Source organism: Thermobia domestica, chromosome 11 (genome assembly GCF_964235325.1).
Source record: "Thermobia domestica chromosome 11, izTheDome1.hap1.1, whole genome shotgun sequence".
In the NCBI taxonomy this organism is placed as follows: Eukaryota; Metazoa; Arthropoda; class Insecta; order Zygentoma; family Lepismatidae; genus Thermobia; species Thermobia domestica.
The window spans coordinates 25702301-25730214 of NC_137464.1; the positions used below are offsets into that span (position 1 = coordinate 25702301).

Here is a 27914-nt window from a genome sequence, read left to right on the forward strand (position 1 = left end):
ACAAGTGTGAAATCTGGGAACAATAGTAAAAAGACAAGCAGGAGAGAAATATTCTAGTGCTTAACTATTCATTGATACTTCGGCAAAAGTAGTGGGATTAATTAGATCGTCACTAGAGAGAAACCTAGTAAAAGATAAATGAAGAAGATACGCAGGGAAGAAATCTATTCTAGCCATTTTTTTACTGATAGTTCGGTTAAAAAAAGTGTTTAAGTATTGTGTATGATCACTGGAGAGAAACGAAATGTTAAAGTGAATGGGACTAATTGTAGAAGAAAAATCTAGTCAAATAAAACCCATGTAGCGTAAATTCAGACAGGGAGAAACTATGAATAAACTTAACCATATGAGAAATTGCACAGTAGAAACACCAAAGGCGAGAACCGAAAAAAAAAAAAAAATTCTAGAAAACATAGATCTTACATTTAGAAATCGCATCGGTTATATTATCATTTGCAATTTTATCAATATCAGCTCATTGTGTACGCAAATTTGTTTCTAAATATATTATTAGGAGGATTACTTCCACTATCCATCTAATTACGGTATCCGTTGATATTAGGATAGTATAGGTGTAGGATAAATTCTGGATTCTTTTTTGTTACGTTTTATTTGTTCTTCAGATTATGCTATTTCTGTCGTGGGATATAGTTTCCGTTACACTTGTATCCCTAATCCTTTTTCTATCGTGTCCTTTGAAAATGAATAAAAAAGAAAAAAAATATGCAATTATAGTCCTGGTCCAGTTTTATTTTTAGATACCAGACTGAAGGCGATTCTAACAAGGGAACCTTCCGAAAATGATAGTTGCAGTGAAAGATGCGGCTTATGCCAATTGACAGAGTTGTAACAGAGATGTTTAGTCCCAAAAAATTAGCTGCCCATAGCAATAGGTTCAAGAAATATAAGGGGTGGAAGTTTGGGAAACAGCAAGGTTGGACAAAGGAAAAAAGTGCTAATTCCGCAAAAAAAAAAGGGGGCACGGCAAAATACAATGCTGATAAGTGATGTATAGAAAGAGACTTGTCACAATAGGGAACAAATGAAGGCCACCAGTGGGGTTAACAGTGTTGCCAACTGCAATGAAAAGTACATGTTTTGCAAAGAGCACTATATGAAGTGAGGGCAATATTCAGTGTCAACCTGTCATGCAGAACATAAGATATGGCGTGTATAATCAGTGGTACAATCTAACAAAAGAAAATATAAAAAAACAGAAGTACGAAAAATACGGAAAAGACGAAGTTGGCCAAAATGCTCCACATTTGATCACGAACTGTGCATATTAGAATGAACAAAACAAGAAGCACCGACTATGCAGGAAACCGACGTACCTAGAGTCGAAAAGAAAAACGAGTTCCAAAGTTGGCAACACTGGCCATGAACATCCAGACAAGTCTAATATAGTTAGGCCACCCACTTCACAAAAAGAAAATTCCGGCAACAGGTATCACTCGGAATGCATCAATGCTAGAGTGATTGAGGCAATGTCAAGTCGGAGAACATGAAATGGTTGGGTTGAGCCAACAACCGATAATAGAAGTAGTGAACATTATGTCATAGTTGGGTCTTATGTGGGAATATACAGTGTCTCACCAAACTTTGTGACCTGAAAGATTTGCGAAACGAACAAAAATATGACGGATCCAGTTGTGCAGGAATGTACCAATGTCAGGGGGTGATAAAAGTCTGTGAGAAGCAAGTGCCTCCAGGATCTCCATCATAGGGCCCCAGGAGCCAACTTCAAACTTTCAATTGGCAACAGGGACCAAGTGGTAACTCTCTCGATAGATCATGGAATGTGCAACAACACCTATAGGAAATATTTGCTACATGAAGCATGTTTTTTTTTTTTTAAATGGCCGCCACAAATATGTATTGTGTCTTAACATGGCATCGAACATTGTGATTTCAAATTGCTGCGAAGCGAAAAGAGATGTTGCAAATCCAATTGCACAGGAATGTACTCATGTCGAGGGCCAAGAAAACTTTGTAAGAAGCAAGTCCCCCAGGGCCCCCATCATAAGGCTCGAGGGGTCAACCGCAACATTTCAAATGGGAACAGGGAGCGGATGATATTTGTCTGGATAGATACAACACCGCCTATAAGAAACATTTGATATATGAAGCGCGGTTTTCAAAATGGCCGCCAAAAATGCAAGTTGTTCTTGTCGTCGAGCAGATATTTTTGGCGGCCATTTTGAAATCCCATATAGTAAATATTTCTGATATGCGTTGTTGCATATTCCAAGATTTATCGAAAGAAATATAACTCGACTGATGGTGCTATTTGAAATTTTGAAGTTGGCCCCTGGGACCCTATGATGGGGGACTTGAGGGCACTTGAGTCTCACAGAAGTTTGTCGCCCGCTGACATGGGTACATTCCTGCACAACTGGATGTGTCACTTTTTTTTCCCTTTGAAACTATTTCAGTTGCAGAGTTAGGTGGGACACTCTGGATATATCGTATAGGCGGTGATAGTACTGCAGACAGCAACACGCAGCAGATCAAGCCTTTGATTATGTTTCCTTTCTACAGGTGTGAATATGTGATAGAAAGACCACCAAAGGTTCCGACACCTCTAGAGTACTGTTTCGAGACATTCACAGGCGATCATTGTACCATGTGTGACGGATTGGCAGTATTCTTCTGTGCTCACTGCAAATGTATCTTCTGTTTGGACCATTGTCTCATCGAACAATTGCACGTACAATGTGGACGAGCATGTACAAATGATGCGAAGGCTAATGTCTGTTGCCGGAATTTTCTTTTTGTGAAGCGAGTGGCCTAACTATATTAGAGTTGTCTGGATTTTCATGGCCAGTGTTGCCAACTTTGGAACTAGTTTTTCTTTTCGTCTCTAGGTATGTCGGTTTCCTGCATAGTTGGTGCATTCTTGTTTTGTTCATTCTAATATGCACAGCCCGTGTTCAAATGTGGCGCATTATGGCCAACTTCGTCTTTCCCGTATTTTTCGTACTTCTGTTTTTTCTATTCTCTTTTGTTAGATTGTACCACTGATTATACACGTCATATCTTATGTTCTACATGACAGATAGACACTGAATGTTGCACTCTCTTCATATAGTGCTCTTTGCAAAACATGTACTTTTCATTGCAGTTGGCAACACTGTTAACCCCACTGGTGGCCTTCATTTGTTCCCTATTGTGACAAGTCTGTTTCTATACATCACTTGTCAGCATTGTATTTTGCCGTGCCCCCCCTTTTTTTTTGCGGAATTTGCACTTTTCTCGCCTTGTCCAACCTTGCTGTTTCCCGAACTTCCACCCCTTATATTTCTTGAACCTATTGCTATGGGCAGCTAATTTTTTGGGAATGAACATCTCTGTTACAGCTCTTTCAATTGGCATAGGTCACATCTTTCACTGCAACTATCATTTTCGGAAGGTTCCCTTGTAAGCATTAAAAAATAGACAGGGGTGCTGAATGTCATCCCTATTTATTTAATATATCCCAGATTAAAATGATCTGATTACACCAACGGGAAAGGGGGAGGAGGAAACAGAAATAATTATTATGTAAATGAATGTCAAAAATAGAAGTGTATAAATCACGATTGTTCGAAAAGGGGCCCCGATCTACTTCACTGGCCCCGGGCCCCAGTTTACCTTACGCCGCCACTGATAATATTAGAGCAGGGATGCAAATAACCACTCGCCCAGTCGCCCGGGGCGAGTGGTAAATCGGTGCGGGCGAGTTTTTAATATCACTATTAAAATACCGAAGGTATGTAAATTTTTTCTAGTAGCTTTTCTAGTATGGGCTAGTAGCTTTTCTCTTGAGCTAGTAATATTTTGTTGCTTATTTGCATCCCTGTATTAGAGAGTATTTTCGAAGATATGGGCTAAATAAATTCATTTTTTCTGCATAATTATAAAAATGCATTATCCGTCGGCTAAGCTTTTCACTACGTAAAAAAATCCAGTTGCAAAGGTTTCGTTTGTAAGCTTTTTTTATTTCGTTCGATTAGCCATGCAATTATTATTATTATTATTATTATTATTATTATTATTATTATTATTATTATTATTATTATTATTATTATTAGTAGTAGTAGTAGTAGTAGTAGTAGTAGTAGTAGTAGTATTCTGTCTATTTGCAGGTCTTGGGAATAATGAGTTTTTCCTTTTTTAAAATTTTATATTTGGGCCTGGAAATGTTTATTCTAAATTTCTCGATCTTCAGTTTCCTCTTTTAACTCCCAATACTTTCTTCTATCATTTGATTTCTTCTTCCTATTCCTTACTTTTCTTCTATCGTGGCATTAAGAAGATAGCACAGCACATTTTGCTACAGACAACCCGTAGTCAAATGGAACCGGTATGACATTGGGCTTGAATAACGTTTGCACAGTGAAGAAAGATAACCAAAAAATTAAATTTTGATTTTGAAAACTGAAAACATAAATCAAATCTGAAAACCGAAACCGAAAATCGATTTGGAAGCCGACACCGAAAATCGTTTTTGAAAACGGAAAATCGATTACAAAAATCGAAACCGGAAACCAATTTCAAGAATCGAAACCGGAAACCGAAAATAAGTTTTGAAAACCGAAATTGAAAATCAATTTTGACAACAGAAATCGAAAATTGGTTTAGGAAACACGAAACCGAGAATCTATTTTCAAAACCGAAATGTGAAAATCGGTTTTGAAAACCGAAATCGATAAACGGTTTTGAAAACTGAAAACTGATTTTCTAAACCGAAAATCGATTATTTGAAATTTCAATTGTTTTAAATATCGATTTTCGATTTCCGCTAATCAAACCTATAGCCACATTCGGAACTTTTATTAAAAAGGTTGTCCTGAAGAAAGAAAAGAAGTTTCATTACCTATCAGGAGCACTGTTGTACATAACTACATATTCTGGAAAATTCACGATACGTAAAAAAATATTTAGTTTATGTATGGATACTGGTTACTACGCCTGAGAGGGTGAAAGGAACGTGAGCTCCCGATGTTGTTTAAGCCTATCCATCTGACATGTTGTATTGTAATGTAGGTCAAATAACATAAAACTATCCTTGTCGGTACATTAAAAAAAAATATGTAATTTAAATTACGAAATATCAAAGTAAAATCATTTATCTTTCATTTTGTAAGTTGAAATACATTTCCTTAGATTAAATTACAAAATTTCCTGTGTTTTCTTTACAAATTTACAGTAAATTTATAAGAAAATATGATACTTTTATTGATAAAAATGTAATTTTACACCATTTCATATTCGTAATTTAACTTTATAGGTGTAAATTCATTTATATAGAGGTTTGGCAAACAGATTGCCACCATTTTCTGTAAATTTACCTATGAAATTTTTTTTACAGTATATTATTAATAAAAAAAATCCTGCCACTCCAAAAATCTCTGCCCTTCCGCTTACCACCCCGTCCAAGAAATTAAATTGTTGTCGTCACTGTTGGGTATGCAAGTCAAAAATAGAGGACTACTAAACAAGGTACTTAATCGAGATCTACACGGACCAGTATTCAAGATGTTAGCTGCTACATCATTGTCAGCTTGTGAACCAATCAAATACTTTAAGCATGAGAACGTAACAATGTTATTCGTCAACTGTTCTTCTGGTTGGTAAGCTTAAATTGAGTCTTCAAAAGAAAGGCAAAAAATGAAAAGACGGAGAAAAAATGTGAGGTTCATTTTGTCACACAAATTTCCCCAGAGAAAGAGAGAGAGAGAGAAAGAGAGAGAGAGAAAGAGAGAGAGAGAAAGAGAGAGAGAGAAAGAGAGAGAGAAAGAGAGAGAGAGAGAGAAAGAGAGAGAGAGAGAAAGAGAGAGAGAAAGAAAAAAAGTTTATGCTTCAGTTCTTTAATTTCAATTCTGTTCTCGATTTCTATCTTTCTTCTGCTCCCGAGTCACCTGAATTTTCTGAATAAGTGAATTAAAAAAAAAAAAAGTTGACAATGCATGTACGAATGAATAGACATGACGTTTCATCATTTACTTGTCGGGCATGTGGTCACACACACGACACTCACCTTCTATCATACCAAGAAGATGAATATACGACGTAGGATAATAATAATATTAATAACAAGTGACCGTTATAGGTCTTTTTTGGAACAAATTCTGAGTGACTGTGTACTGGTAACATTAATTTTTCAGCATGGAATTTGTTCTTCGTGAAAACAGCGCTAAGACAGTGACTCCATTGGCGGTTTTAAGGACACAGGTTTATGCCCATGAGAGTATTGTGAGGTACATAATATTTCAGTGGAAATGATACGTATAATCAAATTGAAGAATTATAAATTTGAAGAGAGATAGTATACTTGGGGTTAGAATAATAAATTTTGGAGGAAGGATAGTAAATTTGGAGAAAAAATAAAGGATAGTAAATTTGGAGAAAATAAATGTAAATTTATAGAAGGGATAGTAAATTTGGAGAAAAGCATGGTAAATTTAGAGAAAGGATAGTAAATTTGAAGAAAAATGGCGAATTTGGAGAAAGGATAGTACATTTGTGGAAAGAATGGTAAATTTGGAGGAAGGGAAGTGTATTTGAAAAAGAAACATAAATTTGGAGAAAGAATAGTAAATTTGGTGAAAAGAATGGTAAATTTAGAGGAAGGATAGTGTATTTGAAAAAAAAATATAAATTTAGAGAAAGCATAATACATTTTGAGAAAAGAGTGATAAATTTGGAGGAAGGGTGATACATTTGCTGTAAAGAATGATAAATTTGAAGGAAGGATAGTGTATTTGAGAAAAGAAAGATAAATTTGAAGAAAGGATAGTAAATTTGGTGAAAAGAACGGTGAATTTGGAAAAAGGACAGTGTATTTAAAATAGAAAGATAAATTTGGGAAAGATAGTAAATTTAGAGGAAAGTGATAAATTTGGAGGAAGGAGTAAATTTGGAGAGAAGAATCGTAAATTTGAAGTAAGGGTAATAAATTTGAAGAGAAGAATGGTACATTTGGAGGAACGATAGTAAATAGGCAAATTTGGAGGAAATCTAGTAAATTTGGAGAAAAGAATGGTAAATTTAAGGGAAGAATGGTCAAGTTATGGTGAGAATGATATATCTGTAGGAGTCGCCCGATCCCTTTGGGGGATGAGTTGCCCTGATAGAAGGTATGGTGTAGATGAAACTTGTATCGACTACAAGTGACACTCACTCAACTCTCGTAACAATAATTCGAATTGAATTGGCATGGTGGCTCAGTGGTAGAGGGTTCACCTCTGAAGCAAGGCTCCCTCGTTGGATGACTAGCCAGAAGAGTTTGCGGTGGACTACAGTAAGTTTTCTAGGGATTCTCCACGAGTTTTCTCCCACATTCTCATTACACAAAGTATTTCATATTCACTCAATTTCATCAATCACCCTGCTCTTTTATTCCAAAGGACATAATCCCCGTAAGACATAATACTACAAATCTCATTTCGAATTCAATTGTACACCAGACTAGCATAGTCGCTAACACTTTTGCCTTTGGTGCGAGCGGTTCAAGGTTCGATTCCCGGTGGGGTCACTCGGTAGAAAAAGTATAATAGTTCTTTCAGGCTAGTCATCCCGAGTGAGGTTTTCCAGGTTTTTATTATTCACATCAAGCAAATGCTCATTCACAATTCCCAGAGTCCTACGAAATGTACTGTCATTTACTCGCATAACTTTCCTTTAACTCTTCGCTCACGACAAAGAAACCGATTTCTCTAGAGGCAACTGGTGTTACCTGGCAGCCAGTTCCTACGCTGTAGGTGAAAGCGGAGACGTAGGACAAGGAGAATGCGCTGATAACTACGATTCTTGCTGGAATAACTAGAGAAGAGGTTTCTGCTGCGGTGTCATGTCGTTCTCTAAAGGAAGCGACGCACGCTACGTGCAAAGAAATTAGTGGGTATTTCTAAATACATACAATTTTCAGAAATTTGTTACCGTATCATATAAGAAGATACTAAAGTATAAAATTATTAATATAAATTAGTTTATGTTATAATAACTTTATTTTGCAATATTCTACGGCTATTGCCAGTAGGCCCTGTAGCCCACAAAATACGCCGTTGATATGCAACACATGCATTTACACAGGGGGCAAAGTCTGTCATAACTATATTATTTAAAATAAATATTTCTTGTTGGAAACATACTTCATGATGATGGTAGTTAAATTTATTAAGCTGATCTTCTATTTGAATATTACTTTGAAAGATCATGTTTAGGCGGCATAAGTTTAAGGTCACATGGACAGAGCTAAGGCAAATGATCAAACAAATCCCAGCATGAACTGTTTGATTATTATCAAATACAAGAACTAAGCTCTCAAACAGAAGCGAACACCTGTTCAATTTAGTTAGTTATCACAATTTTTATACAAAACTAGTCTTGTCTTTGTCACAAACAAGTTCCTTATCATTCAAAGTGCAAACAATGTTTTTTTTTTTAATTAACAGATGTAGAAGGAAAATCAAGAAATAAAGATAAAAGAACTAGTTGCACTATAATTGCAAACTGATATATTGAGATTGAAGCTCGATATTGAATTCTATAAAAAGGATTACCATCTTTCCTTTTGCAAGAGTGTTTGCTTTACATTTGACTAACACAATAGATTATTATTTAAAGAAAAAAACAGACACAAAGAGTTTGTATTTGTAATGTTTAGACCTTTCTGAGTGACCATAACTTTCCATTCCTTTTCGTTGTTCATGATGGAGTAGCATACTTAAAATAATGGCTTTTAAGATTTGTTCTTTCTGGAGAAAAGGGAAGAGGTACATGATACCATTGTACGGGACGGCAATTTGCCTAGGGCTGGTCCTGCCTGACCCCAGAGGTAATCCCTCTACCACTACTGAGCCACTGTACCACTATATAGAAACAATGTGTTTAAAGAGAATCTTACCAATGAAATTACGGTTAAATTGAGAAAAAAATCCTAAAGTATCACAAAATGAACCCATCGTGACGATTTTTCCTTAACGTATCCAAAACGCCTTACTACAGCTTGAACTGAATTTACTACTACTACTACCACTACTACTACTACTACTCAGGCCCGTGCTGGCCCACCGGGACACCGGGACACCGGGACGTGTCCCGGTGCGCCCTCCGAAACATCACGATATAAATAAGGTACAAGTTTTTAGTAATAAATTCTTACACTTTTATTGGTAAAGAACCCGTGAAAGGTACAGTGCACCCTTTACATTGGACGCCCTTGCGAAACCACAACAAAGATGAAGGATTTTATTCACTCTTCTGTATACCACAGTTCTGTACGATAAATACATTCAGTTACTGTTGGTAAAGAACCCGTGTAAGATACAATGCGCCCTTTACATAAGGCGCCCTACGAACCATCACATTATAGATAAATGGTTTTAGTTATCCTGTTTACCAGCTTTGTATAATAAATTTAAATAGTGACTGTTAATAAAGAACCTGTGAAGGATATCAGGCCAGTGACGACGCCAGAGGGGGGCAAGGGGGGCGAGCGCCCCCCTGACTGCCATCCAGACTGCGTCCCAGACTCTTACAATCATAAAACATTCTACATATAGTATTTTATATCAGTATCATAACGAATCTCATTGTCAGATCGTACTATTTATGCATTTACTATGTAGCAGATTAGGTTAGGTTAGGTTAGGTTAGATTAGGTTAGGTTAGGTTAGCTTTCTTCTTGGAGCGTCTGGATATGCACGCATATTTCTGTTTTCTAATTTAGCGCCTTTTCCTGTAAATTTTAGTTACAGTTCTTTCTTATGAATTTTAATTACTGTGCCTAGCGAACAATAGTAGATTTGGTCGACTTGTTTTCTTCTCATTGGATCAACTTCGGTTAGAAACAAAAGAAAGGTAAAACCATTACATAACTTGTTTGTATTTATTGAGATTTGAAGTTTTCAGTTTCATATTTTGTTTTATTTAAATGTCCTATATTTCTATTTCCTGAAACATTATTCTCGGCTTTCAATATTCAGAGGATGGGCTTATAACAGGTTCATCTACGACTACCAGGGCTTAATTTTTTTGAAGGGGATAAAAAGAGTTGTGTTTTCCCTTACTGCAAATGATGATAATAATAAATGTATGGATGATTATTTATTTAGCTCCCCCTCCAAAAAAAAAAAAAAATGTATTGTCAGAGTGCTGATCTTTAGTTAGTACTTGGTATGCACTAGTGCTCCCTTACTTATTTTGTTTCAAAGTACTGACATGACGTCTACCATATTGACTAGAAATGTACATGGAGCTGCTGAAAAATTCGTAGCCCAACCCAGGAGTGCACGTGGAATGGTGAAGTTTTACTTCTTCTACACTTCCCCCGAGAGTCAATATACTACCTTATACAGTAAACCAGTTTTGCAGAAGTTAAAAAAAATCTGGAGACTTCCTCGCACCACTGTTCGTAACACTACCATTATCAGATCTAAAGTTCAATCAGATCTAAGTTTGGGAAATAAATACATTCAATAGTTAAACGGAGCTAAATTTGGGGAATGAGGATGATGATCTAGACATTGAAATCCTAGATTATGCAATGCTAATTGTGTTCGCAGGGGTTCGATGGACAGGTGTATTCTCTTAAAGAAACACAATTCCTTTCTTTTCATTTTCTGCGGTGTTGAACTTTGAATTGTTCTTTCAGTTTTGTGAGTAATGTAGGGATTCTGAATTAGATATCTGACCGTTGCGGAGGTAGTCTATGAGTACGACTCCATACTTATCCCAGAATAATATTGCAAACAGTTTTTCAACCTACTTCTGTGTCTTAAACTTCTTGGGGCGAGGGAGAAATGAGTCCTACTACTCCATTGACTGTTGTTTCGTTTCAGGATCATAGTGGTACAACCATATTTCGTTCATGGTTACTTTTCGTGAGCGAAATGATCAGCATTACATTCAAATTGGAAGAAGACTTCTCTTAATGCCGTCACTCTTTTATTCTCCTGACAGATTTTTTGGGAACCCATTGTGTCAAGAACTTGCGCATACCCAAGCCATTCTGAATTATACTACCGACGCGTTCCAAAGAAATGCCCACAATCTCTGACACAAGTTTTACTAAGACGGTAAAAACTGAGGAAGGGGGTTGCAGCCAGATCTCAGACTATAAGAAGTATATCGTGAGTTTACTATACACTTCAAAAAGTGTATAAATAATAGCTTAAATTCTTTTTGTCAGTCAAAAACTGGGGTGGCGTAGGAACCCCGGCCCCAGGTTATATCTAACACTGGCTGAAATGCTGCAATTTTCAAGAATAATGTCACAAATTGCATCCATAATTTCGGGAACAGTCACTGGATGTAAAGTCATCCTGGGTGTAAAGCATAATTTGTTGAGAAACTGCCACGTTTGAACTAAGCCATCATTTCTTCACCACTGTACATAATCATTTCAGAGGCCTGAGAAAGCAATAAGAATTTCATTATTAATATGAAAATTTGTTTTCATTATTAATATGAAAATTAGTTGAAAACATGTTTTTCAAAACTACAGTTTCATCTTTCTCCCTAGTACCTACACTCCTTCTGGGTTGGATTACGAGATTTTCAGCAGCCCCTCGTAAATTATATATATATATATATATATATATATATATATATATATATATATATATATATATATATATACGTAGCATGTAGTACTAGACGAATTTGTTACTTGTAGCAAACTTGAAAGTAATTCAATTTAGGTTTCAAAAGCTGCATTTGAAAAATATTTCATGTGCAGACGTTACTTATTTGTTAGTTACAAATTTTACTTGAAATAAGTTTATCATATAGACCTAATGTAAAACCAACAACGAGATACACAATGTAAAGTAAGTCAAACATAATAAATGCCATTTTTGGTGTGGAAAATAGCCGCCCCCCCGAAAATGTATCTGCCCCTCCTTTGCCCCCCTAGGAACTTACAGCTGGCGTCGTCACTGTATCAGGCGCGATTTACATAAGATGTCCTGCGAAATATCACATTATATTTTGTTTTTAATTTTTATTCTTCTGTATTTTAGTTTTATATTATAAATTCATACAGTTGCTATAGGCAGAAAACAGGTAAAGAGTATAATCACTTACAAAAATATTATGAAGTTATGTAGCTATGAAACGAAACAATGTGATACATCAAGATAGTTCGGATAGTCAAACGTATGATGCATTCATGAAATACTACATTGACACTAATCTCTAATTTACGATTTTCACGGCATCGAAGCTTTCAAAGTCTTAATATGCATCCATATATCCAGCATATTGATTGTTCCTATGTGTTTTAAAGCAGTGTTCGGATAATCAGTATCTATTGTATTTCTAAAATATAGCTATAATTATTTCCGTGTAATGTAGTCATCCTGTCACCACGGCATGGCGCGCCCTCAGGTTGTGGATCGAGGAGAAGGCCTCTAGATATAGAGGTTAGCTGCGAACATACTTGAATAAGCAGTCGCGGACAGACGACAAGGGGTGATCCTCCAGCTTGGGGATTTGGTGTGGGGCTAACAATCTCATCCTGTAAAAAGAGGTTTGTTCAGATATATTCGCAGAATCCTCGGATCAGAACTGATAACTTGTCACGAACTCAGCAAAGTAAAATCGACATGAGATTTGGAACATGGAATATTAGAAGTCTCTATAGGGAAGGCGCGCTAAAATTGTAACAAATGTATTTATAAATAGAGGATAGACCTAGTGGGATATCAGGAAGTTAGATGAGAAGGAAATGGAGAAATCAAGTCGGGAAATTTTACGTCCTTTTACGGGGAACGAATTAAAAATTACCAACTAAGAACAGGGCTTTTCGTTCACAAACGAATAATATCAGCAGTTATATGGGTTGAATTTGTTAATGATAAATTTTCTTTTACTTCTCTTAAGGAACGGTGGTGTAATATTATTATTTTAAATAAACATGCCCCAACAGAAAATAAGGATGACGATATAAAAGACAGTTTTTACGAAAGAATAGAACGGGTATTTGATCATCTCTCGCAATACCATATGAAAATTCTGTTAGGCGGTTTGAATGCGAAGGTAGGACGAGAGGGTATTTTCAAACCGATTATAGGAAATAAATGTCTGCATAAGGATGGTTGTGGCAACGGCGTAGACTCGCGAACTTTGCAACATTCAGAAACGTTATGGTGAAGATTACAAAATTCCCACATCGCGACATTCATAAATATAGGCCTACTTCGATTTCATCAGATGGGAAAACATAATCAAACTGATCACATTTTAGTAGACAGAAGAAAACAGTCTAACACAACTGATGTTCGGTCGTTCAGAGGAACTAATTGTGATACTGATATCACCTGGTAGCAGCGATAATAAGAGAGAGACTATGGTTGAATAAAGGAAATATCCAATATCTGAAAATGGAGCGGTTTAATCTAAAGAAATTTGAGGAGAGTCAGGTGAGAGAGGAGCCAGATTGAATTGTCGAATAGATTCTCGGTTTTTGAAGGCTCGGAGTGCACTAGTGTTCAGGATACTTGGTTGAAATTACAGATACCATTAAAATTTCAGCAAAAGAAATGTTGGCTTACGCAAAAATAAGTAGGAACAAACCATGGTTCAACCACGAATGCACTAAAATAGCAGAGAAGAGAAAACAGAAGAAACAGCGTTGGCTACAAATGTTGGCTCACGCAAAAATACGTAGGAACAACCGTGGTTCAACCACGGATGCACTAAAATAGCAGAGAAGAGAAAACAGAAGAAACAGCCTTGGCTACAAAATCCGAACGAAATAACCACATAAAATTTCATTGTCATCTGGCAGAAAACTTCCAAAACTTTTAGAACAAAGAAACGCAAGTTTTGAAAGCTAAAATTAATTAACTTGAAGATAATAGTAAAATCAAAAACATTCGGGACACTTATAAATGCATCAATGAACTTAAGAAAGGCTATCAGCGTCGTACTCATACATTAAAGAAAGCCAACGGAACAGTTCTCACTGATCAGAATAGTATCTTAAATAGATGGAAAGATTTCTTTGACGATTTAATTAACACATAGCCAAAAACTAATGTTCGTGGAGAAAGTAAAATGCATACTGCATAACCGTATATTTCAGAAACTAACCAGACTGAAACAGAAATCGCTATTTAAAAATTAAAGAAACACACATCTCCGGGTGTACACGAAATTCTGGATGAGTTAATTTTAGCTGGAGGGGAAAAATTATAGAGCAAGATACACAAAGTCATTCTCCTTATCTGGAACAAGGAGGAATTACCGCAAGAGTGAAAAGAATCGAACCATGTCCCAGTTCAGAAGAAAAGCCTGATTATAATAGTTACTGAGACATTTCTCTTCTATCAACATCCAATAAATCCTCTTAAACATTCTATTAGCAAGATTGAATCCATACACAGATGGAATTATTAGAGATTATCAGAACGGATTTAGGTAAAATCGATCAACTATCGACCAGATATTTACCATTCGACTCATACTTGAAAATAAACGGGAATACAATATCCTGGCATAAACTATGGCAGGAGGGAAACATTGTACATGCTTACAGAATTTGGAGTACCGATAGAGGTAGATTAATTAAGATATGTTTAAATGAATCCCAAACTAAAGTCGGGTAGGAAATATTTTGTCTACGAGCTTTTACGTCGAGAATGGCCTGAAACAAGGAGATGCGTTGTCGCCATTATTATTTAACTTGGTTCTGGAGAACACTATAAAGAAAATCAAAAACAGCAATCAGGTCCTAGAGCTGAATTGTACTTACCAGGTTATGGCGTACGCTGATGATGTAAATTTAATAGGGGATAATAGAACATTAGAAAGGAATGCAGAAATCTTAATTAATGCTTGCAGGGATGTGCGGATAGAAGTAAATGCAGAGAAAACTAAATACATGGAAGTTTGTCGAGATAGTAATACTGTATTTTATGGATGCGTTAAAATACCAAATAATATTTACTTTCAACAAAGTGGATACCTTTACATTTCTAAGATCATTATTAACAGACCAAAACTATAATCACTAAGAAATTTGATGTCAGCTGAAAGCAGGGATTTCGTGTTATTATTCAGTTAAAAATCTTTTGTTGTCGCGAATTCTGTTGAGGAATTTGTAGCTTAAAATATAAAACGATGATCATGCTTGTTGTTCTGTATGGTTGCGAAAATTGATCACTGACTCTGAGGGAAAATCGCAGACTGAAACTTTTTGAAAACAAGATTCTTAGACCAATATTCGTACTCCAAGAGGAACGGGAATGGTGAATGGCAGAAACTTCATAACAAGGAAGTGCATAATTTATACGTTTACCAAACATTGTTGTGGTCATCAAGTCTAGGAGGCTCAAATGGGCAGGTCATGTGGCCAGGGGAATGGCGGAAACTTCATAACGAGGAAGTACATAATTTATACGTTTACCAAACATTGTTAGGGTCATAAAGTCTAGGAGGCTCAAATGGGCAGGTCATGTAGCCAGAATGGAAGAAAGTAGAAACGCTTTGAAAGTTCTGACTGGAAATCTAAATAGGAATATGACAATTAGGAAAACCGGGGGACAGATGCGATGACAATATTAAAATGGTTCTCGCAGAGATTGGAATATAAAGTAGAAACTGGGTATAATTGGCTAAGGACAGAAATCAATGGAGAGCTTTTGTAAACACGGCGCTGAACCTCCTGTGTTCATAGGCCATAGAGCTATATTAAGTTGTTGGTATATTTAGCTTCTTTCTATTTGATAGAAATGTTATTATAGGAACTAAAAAAATTTTTCTCTAGTAAACAGGATTTCGATTCGAGGTTTCCACAAATTAGCTATTTACGTTAACACTAAAACAAATTTGGTGATGATTATGATATAAAATGAGACCCATACTTCCTTTCAGTCTCTCCCTCTCTCTCTCTTTCCATATATATATATATATATATATATATATATATATATATATATATATATATATATATTTTCCCGTTTGTATAGGCGCCCTTTTAGTAGATTTGTCCACCGCCCTCATTAGTATCCCAGCACGGGCCTGCTACTACTACTACTACTACTACTACTACTACTACTACTACTAATAATAATAATAATAATAATAATAATAATAATAATAATAATGTGCTGTTGTAGTTTTGACGCACTATGTTTTGGAAGAATTGAATAGTTTGCATGAAAAGACCTATTTATAAAGAACAAATTTCTGCAGGCGACAAAATTAAATACAAAGTAATTATCTGTATTTTAGATTTACAACTGTAGGGTTACAAGTGTAAAATCATTACAAGCGCTTTACGACGGATAAAATAAGTGAGTGCATGTGAAAGATGACTATTAGATGCTATTTTCCACCGGTGGTGTATTTCTCCATAGTGTAAAGAAGCTGCATTTTATGTTTACAAGTGGAGCGTTACTAGTATGAAACCATGAATGACAGGTGCTATTGAAACTTGAATCATTGCTAGAAACCAGTTCTATTCACTACGCTTGCTTAAGAGAAGAGATATACCCACCATCGCTAACGTGCTACCGCGCGGGCTCACCACCTTCGCCCTGCTCTGACTGTTAGATAGCATTCATGCTTTTAGTGGCCACCTAGCATAGGTTGGTCTTGTATTTTTGAATTGTAATTTTTATGCCATACATTCATAAGCCGTATTTATACGCAAATCATAAAAGAATTGTAATTTTTCAACAATTACTTCTGGTAGCTTCCTTGAATTTTCTCTATACCAAGTTAGATATTTTCATGTCGCCCACAGCAAATCTTCTAGGGAAGAATAAAGAGAAAATTAGTGAAAGAATTATAATTTTTTAAACAATTATTTCGAGTGGTGGAGCAAAGGTAAACTGCACGAGTAATAATAATAATAATAATAATAATAATAATAATAATAATAATAATAATAATAATAATAATAATAATAATAATAATAATAACTGTAAAGTATTTGAGTTGAAATTTCCAATATGAAAATATAAATTGCTAAGGCGTGCCCCAGGCCCGTATCCAGGGGGTCTAGGGGGGGGCCGGGCCCCCCTAAATTTTTGCTGGCCCCTTAAAAGTTTTACAGTAGGCTTGCAAAAGAACTATAACATGGTGATGAACTATCATATGGTTGGATCGGCCCCCCCTAACTTCAGCCGGGCCCCCCTACATTTTTGGGCTGGCTAATGAGATTACTGTAATTAATGCTGGAAACAACACATTGTTGACAGATTTAATAAAATTATTTGGCAAAGGCTATTAATTATAGATATACGTATAATTCTAAATCACAATATACGATAAACATCTTGTTTTAAAGACCAGAAAAAAAAAGGGAAGTTTGAAAAACCAATACAGAATAACAACAGAAAGAGTGAAATATTCAACAGAAAAGAAAATACCAACCTACGTATCACAAAAGGAACTTTCGGATGACAACGCTTGACGACAGATGTCTCCAAAATTCCACCTACGTTAAAAAGAAAGAGAGAGAGAGAAAAAAATATTCTCAACATTCTGACTTGCTGGCGCCACCAATTCTTAGATTCCAGTAATGGATTTTCTTTACTTTCTTTTTCGTTTTCCTTTCTTTACTTCAAAAGCTACAAAATATAAGAAAGAAAGGAAAAAAGAATAGAATAAAGAACAGAAAAGAAGGTGGAGTTAGCTAAGAAGAATAAAATAAAATATGAAAAAAAAATATACAGAAATAAAAGATCGATATTGGATGACAGGCGACGACAGGTAGCAGACAGTTTTGTACCCATGATTCACTTCTTTTGTGAACAAAAGAACATCAGCTAAAAAGGCGCTTTTGTTAGTGAGAGACAAAGCTGTTTCACATTGTACGCTTTTTCATTATGTCTTCCTACTGTTGTTAATACCTCGTTCATTCATTCATTCTCTCTATCTATGAATGACGATTCTTCTTTTTAGAAAGGTAATCATTTTGTCTATTTTTATTTCTAAATCTTCAACAATTTGTCACCTAGCTTTACATTTTGTAAAATTGAGATAAATGTTAGAAGCAATTTTGTTCTGTTTAATAAAATTAATTTTTATTAAACTTTTATAAAACGATAACTTACAATCCTACGTTAGAAAGGAATACACAATTTTTAAGTTTAGATCACAAAAATATTTTAGCTTGCAGAAGAGACCTCTTCGGTAATTACTATAATATTGTTTAGCTGTCATGAGCGCGGTTCTAGAGAGAAGTGTGCTGTGCGATGGAGCCAGTGTCCCCAGTCCGAGATGCATGACAACGAAATATACATGCTTGAACGAACTCCCCTAAATTATGCAAAAACCGGTGCTCCCCAAAGTAGTACATTTTACTACATACTTCAATAGAAAGATTCGCTTTACATTTCGAAGAATGGATAATAATTTTTGGTACTTACTAAGTTGTCTATAAAATTGCATACATATTATGTTATTTCACCAAAGGAAATCTCTCCAATATAAAATTCTATTGAGAAGTATTATGTGATGGTTATTGTGTGGTATAAATCGCTCCACAGAAATTGATACAAGACTTTGCCACTGAAATAGCTACGACACATTGTTTTGCAGGTGCGTAGGCAACCCATCTTACGCCCTCAAGTGATTAGTTACGTCTGGTTTTCAGTTCCTCCCACTCTCTTTGCCTGGTCTACAGCAGTCTTCATCAACCAATCACTGCATTTCCTTCCATTCAGATAGAAATTTGTTTGGACAGATTTTTGAATCGAACGTTATAATGTGTTCATTAGATTAAACTCGTTATCAACATGTAAAGTGATTTTGTCACGTTTGAGAAGATGTTACCTGATAAAGCAGGGTTGCTTTAAAAAGGACAGTGTTACCTGGGTATGAACTCAAGAACAAACGTAAGTTAAAACCTATAGTCGCCAAATGTATGTGTTTAATCAAAGTTCGTGCCGGACGACATAGAGATAGAGAAGAGAGAGATTCAGAAATGGGGAGAGGAATACATTTACATATGGAAGCTTAGAATTAGAGATTCAAACGATCAGTCTGTATTCACATTCTAAGGAAAATTGTGATTTTCGGAATTGTGAGAAAAATCAAAATTTCTTAGTCGAATCTTTGAACATCACACCTGCAGTTGCCAAATGAAGGTCTTTTTGAAGCATTAGATGATCGCACAGGAAAAGAAATATATTTACATTTGGAGAATAATAAAAAATTTAAAAATGAATCACAGCATTCGTAGACTAATTTCGAAAGCAGAACCTCTATGTCACTAAGCCATAACGCTAACCAGTCACCTATGGAAACTCTTTCTTGAAGATACATCCATGTTTATCTCACATGCCTCAAGAACGCCACACTTTCGTGGCATGAAAATTGGAAATATAGTTTTATTTCTGTTAGGGATAGTTTATGTAAAAATGAATGTGAGTAAATGTTTGTTTGTCCTATATACAAATGCAGACCGTTGACTTGGCATATTTGAAAGTATTTTGATCAAAGAGACCATAGTTTGGCAGAGACCGTAGAATCTATAGAAATGTTGGTTAGTTTCCTAAAGATGCTGAGGGGGTTTCAAAGAGGAAAAGGTTGTTTAAAGTTTATGTAAAAAAGAAGAAGAAGAAGAATATCTGACGTATTTTTAATGTTAGGAAGTTTAAACCAAGGTATGTAACCTTACTTATAAAAACAAGTTGACATGTACTGTATATATATAAACTTACAATCTGAATGAAAAATACTGTGGGGGTAAGACATCTCTTGTAGAATCGCGTTCGAATCCGCTTTTTTGGTTTTCGACTTGGCAAGAGCTTGGCCAGAGGGCTCAAAATATATGCATAAAGAAGAGCATAAATACCTGGGACGACGGATATTAGTTGTCGCGAACTAAAATTTAGCGTCCCTTTCATATCCGGGCATATCACAGAGTAAGTTATCTCAAGTGCTAAAGATTTCGAAAACTATAATACAAAACGTGCTTATAAGGAAAAGGTCCCAACCTGACAAGTCCGAATTGGACGAAATTTCGTATAGATACTAATTTGAGGTCGGTGAATAACGTGCGAATAATCGTTCGATTCGCTTTTGCGTACTTTACGATATATATAGGTTGATGTAAAACAGAATGGAACATAAGACAACTATGTAAGAAACAAGTGCTGAAGATCTACGCTTTACCCTAATGCATGTCATAATAGCACACAAAGGAAAGAGACCACAGTTGAAATATATTGAATGGAAGTTAAAACGGCACATACTCTATCGATGGTAGTGTGGATTGCAAACGAAGTGAGTTGGACAAAGAGCCATGGTACAGTACGTGCATGTAAGAAATGCTGCTGCCTCACAATCTTCTGTTTCACATATCTCATCGTCAACTTGAGATAGAGTTTGAAGACTATTTCAGGAACTACTGTTCAGTTCTTTTGTTACAAATCCAGCCTTACGCCACGCATACACTAACCTGTCTTGCAATGCAGGGGAACAGAATTGATGTTAGACCACGGAATGTAATTTCATTATGAAGGCTTTATCATGCAACTTTTCTTTACTATTTTCAAGTACAGTGGCGAAGGGTGATTCTTTCAAGTGGGTAGGCCCAATGTTCTTCTTCTTCTTCTTCTTCTACTACTACTGCTACTACTACTACTACTACTACTACTACTACTACTACTACTACTACTAATAATAATAATAATAATAATAATATGAAACAGATTAGACATAAATATTTTACTACAGAAACACAAGAAGAGAAATTCACATAAATTTAACGTAATTGTAGTCCATCGACAACACTTATTCGATCCGGATCTCAATTTTCATAACGAAATTCACGTATGTGACTCATAGCTGATCTTAATTCACCGGAACGCAGTTTGTTTTAGTTGAGCGTGATCGGGAAGATTTATTATCACATTATCTACGCTTTACAAGAAACATATGCCGCCTTATGCAGAGCCGTTTTAACATATGATTAGCGTCATACTAAAGGACTGAAATGAAATGAAATGAAATCTTTAAGTTTAACGTCCCACGGTTATGCCGGTTAGGCTAAAGGAGACGGTGATAATGAGAGATGAGTGAAATGGTGGAATGAAGAAAGTGGGAGGAAAAGGGAGAACCCCGAGAAAACCCACGAGCACGGTGTTTGTCCACCACAAAGTTCACACGGCGCGAGCTGGGATCGAACCAGGGACCCCAAGCACCGGAGGTGAACGCTCTACCACTGAGCCACCGCGCCCCCTACTAAAGGACTGACTACTGCAGGAAACATGTTAGTCTATCTCTTTCGTGTGGTACTAATCACGCGTCAGAACGACTCTGCATAAGGCCCATGTTGTTTAGTCTACTTGTACTGAAACCAACTCTGCTTGTAAAATTTCGTCTTTAATTATATTGTTCAAAACACATGACAAGCATTCAATCAAGTCATTTTGTATGTCACTTGATTCCCCCTGAAGAAACAGAATGAGACTTAAATATTTTTTTCATATCGTGCTCTTTTTATTCAACAACTACAAAATTTTCTCTACCAAAGCATGCAAAACTCTACTTGTTCTATTTCCAAAACAGGCGTTGGTTGGTCTTCGTTCCTTAATAACACATCCTTAATTTTCAAAACACCATTGACATAGAGGATTCTTTAATGGGAATTACATTATGTTCATATTCTCCACTTAGTGACATTTTCTCTCATTCTTTTTGCAAATGTAAGAAAAAAATGTCACTCACAATATTTCAAAAACACACTCTTTCTAATGAACTCAACGAGTCTGATTTCTTACAGGTTTGCGCCAAAGTAACAGAATAAAGGGGCTTTAGTTTTTTATAAGAGGCGTAGCACATTTAAATTTACTTGTTCTAGCTTTTGCGTTGCGTTAGAGTACGCAAAATTAAGTAAAGTTGGAACGGAATGCAGCCCACGTTATCTTGCTCTTTATTTGTTTGATATATCGAATCGAAATCGAAGGTTTCCAGAGAACGAAAGTCGATAAGCGCTGAGGCCGGTCTCCTTCGCAGGTTATTACCAACACGTTCTCTTGCGGGATTTTCTGAGTAGCTTGGCGGTAGTTCTACTGCCGCCTGAGACACTACTTGGTGAGCCTCCCAGCAGTGGTGCCAACCACGATTTCTTTATCGATTTTTTTTTCAACTTAGAAAATATAATACATTCTGTGCAAGGAAAATGAATTAATTGTAAATTATAATTTCTGAAAGTAAATGGGTAGGCCTGGCCTCAGGGCCTCTTACGACCCTTCGCCACTGTTCAAGTATAATCTTGTGTCGAAAGTATTCTTCAATTCTCCGAATGACAAGTATGTACTGCCGGAAAAAGTAAACACAAGTGGTTGCACAAATCTCGTAGTGTCGGGAGGAATTATTTGTGTTCGAAGTATCTTCTTGTTTAACATCTGTTGTATTTGGGGGTCGTTAAAAATATCACGATCAGTCTGTCCACTCCAGGAATCTAATAGCAGTAACGTGTCATCCGTAATATCAGGAATGAACACGCTCATCAACCGTCTTTTCACATGTAGTTTCGTGAGTTTTCCCGACTTGGTAGCATCAACTACAAGGTTAAAGAAGGTATCTGTCTAGAGTGTGTTTAATTTTAGGTCCGAACTCTCCTTTCGGTTCTTGGAAACATGTAAAATCGCGTCCCTAATGGAACCCAATCTCCGTTCTAATGTTGACCTTCCAAGGTGCTACTGCAATTGGTAAACGGTGCGATTTCAGGGACATGTGCCAGAACACTATTTCTCCTTTCATTTTCATATGGAACCCGCTTTACTCAACGGGAGATTTTCTTGTTATGCCACTGCGTCCTTATTATCGCCATGAGATTAGGCATATTCATTTTGGTATACACGTGTGGGCTTTTATCGTTCTATACCGGTGTATTACAGAATGCTTCTATGTTATTTTACTTTTGCATCACCCCGTATATCTAGCAAAGTATTCAAAAGCGAATCAAATGACTATTCCCGCGTTATTCACGGACCTCAAATTAGTATCTATACGAAATTTCGTTCGGACTGGAACTACATAATTGTCTTATGTTGCATTCTGTTTTGCATCACTCTGTATATCTCGTGAAGTACGCAAAATGGAATCGAATGACTATTCCCACCTTATTCACCGACCTCAAATTAGTATCTATACGAAATTTCGTCCAATTCGGACTTGTCAGGTTGGGACCATTTCCTTGTCAGTGCATTTTAACAATGGTCTACTGCGAACCAGAAACCTGAATCAGGAAGAAAACGATATTTTGATCACAAGAAGCTTAACAGAAAGTGAAATGGTTATTACAATGAAATCCAAACCTCTCGTTGTGGGATGTGGCCGACATAACAAATATTTCGAAATCAAGTATGCAAGAAATGAAAGAAAAGGCAGAGTTAAATAGTTATAAAGTACAAAATGTACCGGCACTCTACCGAGAGAAAGAGATTATTTGCAAATCCCGAGCTCGAAAGCTTTATGAACGATATCTGACAAAATGTGCGTGTTGTATCATGGATGATGAAAAGTATTGTAAAAGTGATTTCAAATAACTAACTGGTCAAAAGTATTATGTTGCTAAGTACTGAGAGAACGTGTGACCCGCTGTGTGACCAAATTCCAGACGAAATAGTTAATATGCAAACCGCTTGCTGTAGGCTTGAATTGCAAGTCGGCCAAGATTGAATCCAGCTTGACTGGAAAGTGTGCAAGCATGCCGCAAGCTGGATTCCAGTAACGAAGTTATATGAGGGCAAGCTTGTATTCCGTGTTCCATTCAAGATTGACTCAAGCATTTTACCCTAGCTGCAAGTGAATAGCCAATGACCTGCCGGTGATGCTATGACGCTCTGCGAAGGGTTCGAAGCATCGCTTGCAAGTATAACTAAAGTCAGATTGTGTGCAAGCGTAGAAAGCCAAAAGACAAGCACGCGCAAACTGGACGAAAGCTTTCTTGCTACTTGCGTACTAATTTGATGATAGTATTAAATTGTAGAGTGATATCAGTCATGGCAGATTGGCTTAGATTAGATTACATTACAGTTTAACGTCTCTTTCAGCAGCGAGTCTATGTAAAGACATGGATCTACATTTTAACATGGGATACGAATCACCTGAGCTTCCACCGGATATCGAACCTGGTTCTCCTACATCAAAGACACTGATCATTTGCTGTTGAAAACACAGTTTCTTCAAAGACACCTAACTTTCCCGCAAACAATTGGGAGATTTTTAAAACGAAGGTTACACCTTCTTGCTAGGTAAGGATGTGTATGATACAGGTCCGTAGCTAAGAATGGCCAGGGAAAACTCACGTCGCCTACGACCACCTTTATCCCCCTGAAACTTTCAGTTGTTTGTGTAGATAAATATGTGTTTTAAAAAGGCATTAACGGGCCGCGGTGACTCAGTGGTAGAGCTTTCACCTCTGGTGCATGAAGTCCTTGGTTCGATTCCAGCTCGCGTCAAGTGAGCTTTGTGGTGGACAAAACTCCGTTTGTTAGGTTTTATCGGGGTTCTCCCGTTTCATCCCACTTTCTTCATTCTACCATTTCATTCATTTCTCATCATCACCGTCTCCTTTAGCCTAACTGGCATAACTGTGGGATGTAAAACCTAAAGATTTCATTTCATTTAAAAAAAACATTAAATGAACTCGAGCTAGCCCGACTTCTAAAAAAGAATATCTCGGCCTCCCGCATGTCTTAGTACTCACACTACGAGCCTTGTTTTTATATAATATTTCTTTCTTTTAACCTTTTAATTACGGAGCCTTTAAAAATAATAAAGCCTGGGATACGGCGCCAATTTAAAACAAAATGTAGGGTTATTTTCAAATGGCTGTGGATCAGGCCCTAATAGTCGTAACCTCACGAAAGTTGAATCATTTTACAGAAAATACATGAAAGTTTCATAATTAGTATGGTTTACCCCCCGACCACTCTAATCTAGGATTACGGGGTGGGGGAAAACATAATTTTTACAAATTTTCTAACAAAAATTTTGAGTTCCGTGCCCCCTCTGCCGCTCTAGAAATTGACGATGCGTATAAAATGTACATCAAAATGTTCTTTGATATATTCTCAATAACACAAAACAGCAGTGTTAACATAAGATACATACAGCATAATTAGGAAATTCCTCAAAATTATAATGTAACTACGCCACTGATTAGGACAAAAATGACAAAATGCAGGGTTATTTTCAAATGATCGTAGCTCAAGCTCTAATAGCAGTAGACTCACAAAAGTTGAAGCATTTTACAGAGAATACATGAAAGTTTCATAATTAATATGGTTTTCGCCCAACCACTGTAACCAAGGATTAGGGGGTGGGGGAAAGCAAAATTTTTACAATTTTTCTTATATATATTTGGGTTCCGGCCCCCTCTGCCGCCGGGAGGATTAGGGGGGTGGGAGAATCATCATCAAAGTCATCAAAATTAAATTCGTCTGTGTCTGAGGAAGGAAATTCAATTTGTTCTTCATCCCACTCCGAATCTGTGTCCATTACTTCCAACTTGTCTCGAACGTCTTCTGAACCGAGAACATCTCTCGATGCCATTTCTGCCACATCTCTCGATGCCATACACGAAACACCAAAGTATCACAAATAAAACCAATGATACCAAATTTTCAAATTTAGGGTCCGTAAAGGTAGATTCTACTGTATGTTAAATTAAAATTCGTATGGAGGTAAGAACGCGCTCACAACACTCTGTTCAGACTAACAACACATATATGAAAATTGGAACAACCATCACTAGTATTACAAGGTCTGCACGGAGCCCAGAAACCCAAACAAACTCTCTTATCACTCTATGTTGTTACCACGTGCAGAAATAAATCTTTCTTTCTCAGCCAGGTCAAGATCTCTCCCCCCACACCCCTCTATTCCCAATTACGTCCCTGGCACAAAGATTGGAAGGGAAACGTCTCCTGACTGATTATTTATATTTTCTTTCACAACAATTAACTTATTGTTGTGTTAAACCTCTGAGAACAAAACTGCGCACTTTAAAAATTTAAATGCGTTTTAAAGAGCTTGTATGACAAATACAAACAGTCACGTTCGTTCACTAAAAAAAAAAAAAAAAAAAAAAAAAAAAAAAAAAAAAAAAAAAAAAAATTCTGTATTCGGCAGTTGCCTAGTACGTCTCCTGAATAAAACACATGCAAGTGCATATATTTGATACCCAGAAAGTTAAAAAAAACTATTAGGATTAGTGGGCAAACTGCAAGGTATCTATAAATAGTTACTTCCTGTCCCAAGCCTTATTTTTAGGTAACTAAATATAGTTACTTCGTGTCCTAAAGGTTAATCAGTCACTTATTGGCAAGATGGACCCAACCTCTGCAAATGTCACATACATAACTTTGTAACAAATTTTCCTTTTAGGTTATAAATGTATAAAAGTCCTACTCGTTTATCTAGAGGTTAACGCGCGCCTTTGGTGCACGGCGTCCTGCGGTCGATTACCAGTAGGGGAGCCTTCAAAAAATTCAAATGTATTAAAGTGGTTTGCATTCCATCTTAAGAATATAGGACCATGTCCCATATAGACACGGTGGTGAAAAAAAACACTAAACTTCAATAAACAAACAAACAACAACATCAACAACGACGACAAAAACAAACAAACAAAAACGTAGAATATACAAATTAGTTAATAATGATGATATTTAATGATAACTATTTAAAAACTGTAGCTTCCACCGGCAGAAGAATTTCACATTTTTTATTAGTACGACCTTGACTTCGGTCACAGGCAGGTGATTTCTACGACGTGAGCATACAAAACCTTGTCGAGAGCTATGATAAATATTTAAACAAACATGGTAACTATGTAGAAAAATAGCTTAATGTGTACAGAGGAAATAAGGAAAAATTTCTAGCACTATGTCTACTAGTTTTATTTCTATTGACAACCGCACCTTCCTTAGTAAGTAGCCTTCGTATATTAGTATACACTTTACAAAAAAGTCACATATTTCTCAAACTCAGAGGGGACAATTGCTCCTGCCCTCCCCAACTGACGCCCCTGCTAATAAAAGAGTATTTAAGTAAAAAGAACTTACCTAAATGACGGCACTATCTGTGTTAAATCAGATTCCTGGATCTCAAAGTTACGATGGCTCTTCTGGGAATAAGAAGTGTCACAGAGTCGCGAACTGTGATTGCATTAATATTTCATGCCTTCATACGTAAAAGACGAACACTTAATAGAATATGCTCACTATAGAAGAGATACCATCCAGCACAATTTCTTTGTCCACTTACTTGTCTACTTGTTTCACATAATCAAATCAGTCATACGCCAATAGAACACTCCATTTCTAGTCCACTGATATCCATATTCACACACACACACACACACACTTACAATACATAAGTACGTAAACATATGATACTGTGTTTGCTTTCTCGCTATATCAGCTGGTTGGACAAGTTTTCTTTTCTCTCTCTCTGTCTCTCTCTTAACCAAAAGTCCGCACGACCAACTTCAATCATCAGGTGAATGACTTGGCTGAAGGTCGTAAGCGCTACCTGCATGTCAAGTTATTACGGACACCGATCGTGTTTTGTTACGGTATAACGAATGCAGAATGAAGAATCTTGTTTTTACGTCATGAACATGCAACTTGGACACAGACAGATATGCTCTTATGTTACGTAAAACAAAACGGCTTCAAAAAGAAACTTGTCTCTGAATATAATTAGTATTCATACAGCATTGAATACGTAAGTGTTTATACAATAATACTGTAGGCTGCATGTCCATTATGCAGTGTTGATGTTAATATAGTGTAAGTGTACATTAGAAACTATCTCAAGTTTATTTTCTTAATCACGCACTAGGTGCTATATAGAAAAAAAAAACAGCTTACTATCATAGTTCTGTAAATTTAATGTCAAAAGATTCATTCCTTAATACATTGGTTCCCAACAAGTTTTGACTAGCGACA

The 27914-nt window shown here is 36.4% G+C and overlaps 1 protein-coding gene across 1 annotated transcript in view; it reads right to left on the reverse strand.

Annotated features, from left to right (window-relative positions):
* The window catches only part of LOC145663992 (transmembrane protein 229B-like), a 188322-nt gene extending 160887 nt beyond the window's left edge, over nucleotides 1–27435 (reverse strand). The window contains exon 1 of the mRNA XM_081730271.1: nucleotides 27027–27435. The gene's annotated coding sequence lies outside the window, so the exon portion shown is untranslated. The remainder of the gene's footprint in view (nucleotides 1–27026) is intronic.
* Nucleotides 27436–27914: the final 479 nt, after the last annotated feature.